The following is a 9973-nucleotide window of genomic DNA, read 5'->3' on the forward strand; positions in this document are numbered from 1 at the left end:
TCTACGCAAATTTAGGTTTAGGGCACAAAACAACATCACAGTCATCTCTGGGTGTGGAAACTTGGTTCCAACATTCCCCCCTACTACTTCGGGTGAGACTTCAGTCTGCGCAACCCGGATTGATGCCGAAAGGGCCAATGGTGTAGGGATTTGTTTGGCAAAATTAACTCTTAACCTGGGTCAAGACCCACTAAGCCAACACTCACAAAATAGAATAAAAGATAGATCAATGACTTCAAAATCAACCTCTTTGTCGGGGAAACCTCCTTTACATTACATAAATGAATAATTCTTTGATGATACAAATGAAAAAACATCCTTTCTATGTATAGGAGTCTAAGGGGTCACAATATAATCAAAGACGACATAACAATAATAATATAAGGGCACAACAATAACAATAGTGGGATTCTATGGGGCACAATAATAACAATATGGGGAAAATAGGGGCACAATAATAACAATAAGGGATACAATGACAATAGTAATGGGGGAATCACTAGTATTGTAGGGACCTAATAGTATTTTGGCATTTTACTTTCAGCAGGACATGGCATCATGAAACATGCTTAATTAACTCATCCATTTCACAATTATTTTCACACTCTCGTGCCTTAAGAGAACGTGAGCTTAGTTAATACCACCAATCCAAAACTTGAAACACTACATCTTAATAAATCAACACACATAGATTAAGCCCACTTGGGTATCAGAGCCAAATAATCTTTCTAGTGTAGGTCTAGGGTCGATGGGATAGGATTCCAATAACACCCATTGATCACCTTCATTGATACATAGAAGTTGACATACTATGGAGCCTAAAATCCTTGACCATCCCACAGTCAAAGCTAAAGCACATCAGAGACCCAATTCAGAGGGTGTTAGGCTAGGTCATCATGCAAGCAGTTCACCTTAGGGATATTCAACCCATGGCAGGGAATTCTATGTGGTGGCTCACTACCAAGAAGCTCAAGACTCGACCACCAGCATGGGATGAAGGTAATCGTAGTGACAAATCTTAAGAAAACACCCTATAGTACTGCTTGTGAGAAGCAGTTGATTCTCTACCCCACCTTTCTCTAAACAACTTGGCTTGCAGGGATCAGAATCCATCAAGTAAGAAGTTCTTTGGAGGTCATCTAAAATAGTAGATCTAGGATTGTTTGAGGATTAACATCACATAGAGGCTAGAGGTGTTTTATTTGATATGACATGTTTCATTGTATTAGAATAACATCATTAAAATAGTTAGTTTACACTTGGAACCACTGCACTAGGTGTTTTCTTGTTGTTTTTTGTTCTTTTATTCCTATCATCACCCTTTAGTGCTTAGATCATCATTCTCTAGACATCATTGCGCCCTCTAGGCTATTGTCGCATTGATTTGAGGTCTTCACCCTCAATTATTGTTAGGACATATTACTCTTCCTTTTCGAGTTAGTGTACATCTTATGAGTCCTCCATTGAGTCATCATTCTGATTTTGATCCTGATTCTGTTGATTCTTCCAATTCATCCTCTAATTCCACATCTTCTCAACCCCATATTGCCACCATGCCAGACACTAATGTGGGTGTGGGAATCCAGGGTGGTATCCTAGGCGCTAACCAGGGTACCCCACCAACAGAGCCCCCACTAGTGTGGTCACTCCTATTCACTTGCTTCCTTTTATGGCTCATTTAAGTCTCCTAGATTTTAGCAAGCTTATCAATGATCCTCTTCTCCACCATCCCACATGGCCAACTATTCCTACTAAACTCCCTTAATATATCCCAAAGTTTGAAGGTAATCCTTGAGAATATCTAACTAATCATGTTTACTCCTTCCACATGTGGTGTTCATCAAGTTCCATTACTGAAGACTCCATCTGTCTTCGTTTGTTCCAACATACGCTCACTAGAGCTCCTTCTAAGTGGTATGTCAACCAACCCAGAGAAACCCATTCCACTTTAGCAACTAATGAGCCTCATCATTGGGTAGTTATATGGGCTTTAATTCACCTCCTAGCTTAGTGAAACCAACTATTCTCATAACTTATTGCATACTTTTGATTATATTTTTTTTATGAGATGAGATAGAGTTGGATATTTTGCTTTGTGGTCTAATGTGCATTTAATGCAGGATTAAAGGAGAAAAGCTAGGAATTTTGGAAAAGACCAAGGTCAAAAAATGAAAGGGACAAGGGAGAGGGATTATAGGAGGTAAATCCTCCTCATTTACTACCCCTCCATTCAAATATTCCTCCATCAGCTCAGAGTGAAAATAGCCAAATCATGAGGACTGGAAGGCATCCGAGCAAGCGAGAGACAAAGCACCAGTTTATCTCGAGTTTGGGAGATGAGCCTCCCTAATCTTAAGGAAGTCGTTGGAGAATTCAGATGTATAAGTAGAGAGGCTTAGGACCTCAATAGGATTTAGATTTTCATTGTAAAACTCTACTCTATTTTCGAGCTGCAAGACTTGTGACAATTCTTTGGATGTAATTTGTTGTTTTGCTAATAAGAATGAGTTTTGTTTTGATCCAACATTGAGTTAACTCAGAGGGTTGAAGCTCTTGGGTTAGGTCCCAACCCTAGCAGCCAATGCTCCTCTTTATTTTACATGTATGCTTAGTGTAGATTCATAGCTTAATGGTTAATTTGCTTAGTAGATACATTTCCATTACAAGTAGTGTAGATTAGATTGGTTGTGTGAAAGTTTGCTCCCATTTGTGCCTTCTTTTAAGTAGCAAGTTAGCAAGGAGAAAAATGATCACCACAAGGTTGTTAGCAGGTGTCTCGACCTCACTTCCTCCCTTTGGGACCATGACTTTAGGAAGGGACCCTTCAGTAGCCCCAAAAACACAAATTTCTAGTTATTTTATGAGCTTTGGAGTTTGTTGTCCTTAATTTAGTAGTTGGCTAATGTTGCAAGGAAGATTTCATTGTCATCTTCTTCCATCTCCATTTCTGCAATAAGATCTCACTCATGATTTCATTCCCTTCATCAACTTTCTTCATGCATAATATAAGCAGTTGATTCATGCTTTTCTAGTTTATGAAAATGTATCTTGTTGCATAGTTATTTTTGGAAGACACATATGTTTTATGCAAAGTGGTTACTTTAGGAGGAGACCAAGACTTCACAACCAGCAGAAACCTTCCACTTCATCCACCTTAGCCATCTCTTGTTTCACCATCACCCTCACTAGGTTTTCATCATTTTCATTGAAATTCTCCTAAACACATTGAGCGAATCTAGCCATCTCTTATCTTGGATATTGACTCCTAAGTGCTCCTAGACCTTCTAACACTCCATTCCACACATCACACACCTTTCCTAAACTTCCCAAAACCTCCAACACCTCACAATTAACTCTCGGCTATATCTTGTAGGTTTCCTATAATTCCTACAGGATCATCCTATAGGTTTCTAGTAAATCCTGTAGGTTTTCCTAAAACGGCCTGTTTTGAGGCCGAATTGATGGGAAACCTATAAGAAGTCACAAAAAGCCTCCTAGGACCCCTCCACACCATCCAACCACTTCATACACCTTCCATCCACCTGTCACATCCACAAGAAAAATTAGTTTGCATACTTGATTTTGCCTAAAAAAACCAAAAAAGTGAAAACAAATTTAGTTTAGATATCATTTTGGGATTCAACTGTGTTAATTAAGTCAATCATCTATGACCATTTCTATGAGAAGTAGTTATAACTATCTAATTTCTCATGATTTTTGAATAGTTCACTTAGCACTCATTGCATCGGGTGATGCTCACAGGGGTGAAGAAGTGGGATTGAAACTAGTGAAATGAATCACAGAGTGTCAATCATCACTTTCGGGGATTGTACTCGGTAACCAAGACTTCTCGGGAGGTCACCCATCCCAGATCACCTCTGGCTCAAGCAAACTTCGCTGTGGATTTTTCCCCACAATCAAGCCTACTTAGCTTGCTACCCCATTTGCAAAACCTTAGCAAATATTATGCCTCATGAACCATTCAAGTAGAGTTCCCTTTACTCTTTTGAATTTAAGTATTGAGGGGTTTCCGTAGTGAATTATATTATATATCATTTTGGCATTCAACTGCGTTAAATAAGTCAATCATCTATGACCATTTCCATGAGTAGTCGTAACTGACTAATTTCTCATGATTTTTGAATAGTTCACTTAACACTCATTGCATTGGGTGATGCTCATAGGGGTGAAGAAGTGGGATTGAAACTAGTGAAATGAATCACATAGCGTCAATTATCACTTCCTAGGCTTGCACCCGGTAACCAGGACTTCCTGGGAGGTCACCCATCCTAGATCACCTTTGGCTCAAGCACGCTTAACTGTGGAGTTTTCCCCACAATCAAGCCCACTTATCTTGCTACCCCATTTGCAAAAACCTTAGCAGGTATTATGCCTCATGAACCATTCAAGTAGAGTTCCCTTTACTCTTTTGAATTTAAGTATTGAGGGGTTTCCAGAGTGCATTATATTAGATATCATTTTGGGATTCAACTGTGTTAAGTAAGTCAATCATCTATGACCATTTCCATGAGAAGTAGTCGTAACTGACTAATTTTTTATGATTTTTGAATAGTTCACTTAGCACTCATTGCATCGGGTGATGCTCAGAGGGGTGAAGAAGTGGGGTAGAAACTAGTGAAATGAATCACATAGTGTCAATCATCACTTTTGGGGCTTGCATCCGATAACTAGGACTTCCTGAGAGGTCACCCATCCCAAATCACCTTTGGCTCAAGTTCACTTAATTGTGGATTTTTCCCCACAATCAAGCCCACTTAGCTTGCTACCCCATTTGCAAAACCTTAGCAAGGTATTATGCCTCATCAACCACTCAAGTAGATTTCCCTTTACTCTTTTGAATTTAAGTATTAAGCGTTTTATGTAGTGCATTGTATTAGATATCATTTTGGGATTCAATTGCATTAAGTCAATCATCTATGACCATTTCCATGAGAAGTAGGCGTAACTAACTAATTTCTCATGATTTTTGAATAGTTCACTTAGCACTCATTGCATCGGGTGATGCTCACAGGGGTGAAGAAGTGGGATTGAAACTAGTGAAATGAATTACATATTGTCAATCATCACTTCCGGGGCTTGCACCGAGTAACCAGGACTTCCCAGGAGGTCACCCATCCCAGGTCGCCTCTGGCTCAAGCGCGCTTAACTATTGAGTTTTCCCCACAATCAAGCCCACTTAGCTTGCTACCTAATTTGCAAGACCTTAGCAAGTATTATGCCTCATGAACCATTCAAGTAGACTTCCCTTTACTCTTTTCAATTTAAGTATTGAGGGGTTTCCACAGTGCATTATATTAGATATCATTTTGGGATTCAACTGCGTTAAGTAAGTCAATCATATATGACCATTTCCATGAGAAGTAGTCATAACTGACTAATTTCTCATGATTTTTGAATAGTTCACTTAGCACTCATTGCATCAGGTGATGCTCATAGGGGTGAAGAAGTGGGATTGAAACTAGTGAAATGAATCACATAGTGTCAATTATCACTTTTGGGGCTTGCACCCGATAACCAGGACTTCCCGAGAGGTCACCCATACTAGATCGCCTCTGGCTCAAGCGTGCTTAACTGTGGAGTTTTCCCCATAATCAAGCCCACTTATCTTGCTACCCGATTTGCAAAACCTTAGAAAGTATTATGCCTTATGAACCATTCAGGTAGAGTTCCCTTTACTCTTTTGAATTTAAGTAGAGTAAAGGGAACTCTACTTGAATGGTTCATGAGGCATAATACTTGCTAAGGTTTTGCAAATGGGGTAGCAAGCTTAGTGGGCTAGATTGTGGGGAAGACTCCACAGTTAAGCGCGCTTGAGCCAGAGGTGATCTGGGATGGGTGACCTCTCGGGAAGTTCTGGTTACCAGGTGCAAGCCCCAGAAGTGATGATTAACGCTATGTGATTCATTTCACTAGTTTCAATCCCACTTCTTCACCCTTGTGAGCATCACCCAATGCAATGAGTGCTAAGTGAACTATTCAAAAATCATTTGAAATTAGTCAGTTACGACTACTTCTCATGGAAATGGTCATAAATGATTGACTTACTTAACACAGTTGAATCCCAAAATGATATATAATATAATGCACTACGGAAACCCCTCAATACTTAAATTTAGTTTAGTTTTGTTGCTTGCGCATTAGTATTGTTTGATTCTTTTTACTTACGTAACTTAGGTAATACCATTTGTTTGTTGTTGATTTAGCAATTATGCTTAGCATAGCTTCTTAAATGGTTAACTAGGGTATGGTGTGGTTTAGCATTACATGTTGGATTTTTCCATTATTGTAGTAGATTAACTCTCTTAGAGTAGATTTTCCCTTCTTCCATCAAAGAATAAAGCTTCTTTTGACTCTATAGAAGTCTGGCTTAGAACCCCAGTGGTCTCTCACCAGCAGAACAATGACAACAGACAGAACCGTCACTTTTACTTGTGCATACAACACTGTCACCTCCAATTTTGTACGAACGTTGAGTTGATAAGTAAAGTTGGTAGCCCAGGAGTTGCAACAACCTTGCTGCAATACTACAGCTCATCACTTTTTGGCGCTATTTCCGGGGAAGTGTCCGAGTATAACGTGATTACTGCTTTCTTTTCTTCTATTTCTTGTCTTCAATATTCTGCCATTAATTTATTTCTGCAAAAGTAATCTAGTTGTTTCCTTTCTTTCATTTTTCATTATCTGCTTACCTTTCCATTCTGAAATTAGGATTTCAATTCAGCAAGTATCTTTTTCATTCTGTTATTAATTTTCATTCAATTAGCAATTTCAATTTTGCAAGTAATTTCCAAGTTAAAAAAAAAAAATACAAAACCAACCCAAAAATATTTCCTTTCATGCCTCGTAGGAATAGGGACAACTTAGGGAATTTTTTTGCAAATACCCCCACTGCATCCAGCAACTAACCTTCTCTCTTCTTCGATGGATGTGAACTGGAGGAACCCTCAGGTGAGCAACCTGACATATTTGAAGAAATTACAGGGGAAGAAGAAGAAGAGGAACCCATTCCTACTAAACCAATGGCCGAAAACCGAAATGACAGAGGGAATAGAGAGAGAGTTGAGGGTGCCTTCCCCATGAGCGAAACCAATGGGGACACTAAGATGAAAAATATAAGCCCCTCTACCCTACCTCATTTCCATGGCCTGGCCACAGAGGACCCTGACACTTTCCTATTTGATTTTTTTATTATATGTCGAACCTATGACTATATATATGATGAGAAAAAGTTAAAACTATTTCCATATATCCTCAAGGATGCAACATTGCATTGGTGCATGGGTTTACCTAGAGATAGCATCACAACTTGGGATCAGATGCAATAGGCCTTTAACAACAAATATCAATACCAACATTGGTCAAAGGATATTAAAGAAGAAATTTTCTAGATGACCATAGGCCATGATGAATCCTTAGAAGACTATGAAGAAAGATTCCAGCTCAGTTACAAAAGGGCCAGGTTCACACTTGACCCTGAGTCACTAAAGCTGGTCCTACTTAGGGGAGTAAGAGAAGATCTTCTGGATACCTTACATTTGTTAGCAAGAGGAGATATCTACCAATTACCCTTTGAGGATATCAAGACCGTCTTTAGAAACCATTCTAGGGTAGCCAGGAAAAAGGGTAGGGGTAGTCAACCTATGGACAGTACACCATCTTCCAACTCATCCATCAAGGGTCAAATTGGAAACATGATGGAAGATTTCAAGAGTGAGATGGTGCAAACCCTTGCCTTACAAATGAACACCATGAACATTAAAAGGAAGCAACAGGAAGCAGAGAGAGCCTTGGCCATATTTTGTCCTAGATGCACCAGGAGGCATCTTAGGAATGAATGTCCATTGAACTCTATTGAAATTTTCTCGGCCTGTGAAGAAAACCACTCCACATAAAAGTGCCCTTCTTTACCCTGACTCAAAGTTTTATATCACGGAGCTGAAGGGGTCACTGAGCAGCTTTACTACATTAACCAAAGGAGACCTCATGGGCCTAGACCATACCAGCAGGTCATGCAAGGGTCATCCCATGCATATTAGAACCCCAACCAAACCACAACTATACCTTCTTGGGGACCCCCTTCTCATTCTTACTGGTCTACAGCCCCTCCTTGGTCTGATGCATCTCAGTATCATTCCTAGCTAGCTAGCCAGTCATTTCAACCTTATGCTCTGCCACAACCTCAGTGGAATACACCACTCCAAGGGTGGAGGCCCCAATACAACAATGCTCTAGCTCTATTACCTCCACCACTTGCCCAACCACAACTCCTACACTCTGCTCCACCCAACCAACCCTAGATGCTTGCCCAACCAAATCTGAAACCGAACAATAGGCCAGCTCAACAAGTATACAATAGAGAGGCACCATATCTAGCTTATGCTATGGAAATCCAGGAGATTAACCTGAGATCTGGGAGAGTTCTCCCAGATAACCAACTTCCCCCTCCACCTAGGGAGGTTGAGGAATAAAGAGAGGAAATCAACCTTAAAGTAAATCCACCCTTTCCTGGGAGATTAGCCCAACCACTCCAACCTACCCCAGAAGAGACTAAACTTCTAGGAGAATTGAAAAATCTATGTGTAAATATCCCCCTTCTACAAGCAATAAAGGATGTTCCCATTTAAATTAAGTTGATTAAGGAGAAATGCTTCAAGCAGCCAAGGAGGCGAAAAAGGGATGCCCCTACCATTAATTTCATTGGGCAATTGTCCAACTTAATGCTGGGGTAGGTAATCTCTCCAAAATATTTGGACCCTTGAAGCCTTGTAGTAGATGTCCACATCAATGGCACCATTGTCCCACACACTCTGATCAATCTTGGGGCTGCCATTAATGTGATGACCAAGGACACCATAATCAAGCTCAACCTCCAAGGGTCATTGAGGAAGACCACAACAGTTCTGCAACTTGCAGACCATTCCACAGTAACCCCTGAGGGAATTGTTGAGGATGTGATGGTCTCTGTTAACTCCTGGGAGTACCCTACAAGTTTCCTAGTTCTCCATCCTAAGGCAAAGCTTATTGGTTATACTCTCATCCTTGGGAGGCCATGGTTGGCCAATGTCGATGCCTACATTAGCTACAGAGCTAGGAATATGATCATCAAGAATGGGCATATGTCCAAGTAGTTAGTCCTATACACTACTGCTCAACCTTCTCTAGAGCATGATTTACCTTTATGGTTGGAAGAGGAGGAAGAAGATGAAGTTTATTCCACCCAACTTTATGCCTTGGAAGCAACCATGGGAGGAGGATAGCAAGATTAGGATGACTTGATTGAACACCTGCTCCAAAGTCCAACTCCTGGTTCATTACCTTTAGAAGAAGCAGTAAACGAAACCTAGAACAATCATCCAATTGACTTATTCTTGGCCGATTCCAACCCACTCCGTGTCAAAACCATAGAATTCGGCCCAGAGATAACCTTGAAAATAAATCCACCTCTTTCTACTCTCGAAGAGGAGAAGCTAGGCAACATGTTAAAGGAAAATCTAGAAGCCTTCGCTTAGAGTTAGAAGGAAATAAAGGGAGTACACCCCTCAGTGTGTACTCACCACATATACATCAAATAAGGTTGCAAGCCGGTCCAACAACCAAAAATGAGGATGAATCCAACTCGTAAAGATAAACTCAAAGAAGAACTGCAAAAACTGCTAGATGAAGGATTCGGTTACCCTATCTCCGATAGTGAATGGGTCTCTCCTTTGGTGTTAGTTCCCATGAAAAATGGTAAGTGGAGGACTTTTGTCGATTATAGGGAGTTGAACAAAGCCATAAAGAAGGATCAGTTCGCTCTACCCTTCGTTGACCAAGTGCTATATGGCCTGGCAGGGAAAGGGTTTTTCTCTTTCCTAGATGGATTCAATGGGTACAACCAAATCCATATCTGCCCAGAAGACCAGGATAAGACCACATTCACCTATCCTTGGGGTAATTTTTCCTATAGGGTCCT

The sequence above is a fragment of the Pinus tabuliformis genome, chromosome 9 (assembly GCF_031772625.1).
Source record: "Pinus tabuliformis cultivar Carrire ecotype Pingquan chromosome 9, CPIR1, whole genome shotgun sequence".
NCBI classification, from domain to species: Eukaryota; Viridiplantae; Streptophyta; class Pinopsida; order Pinales; family Pinaceae; genus Pinus; species Pinus tabuliformis.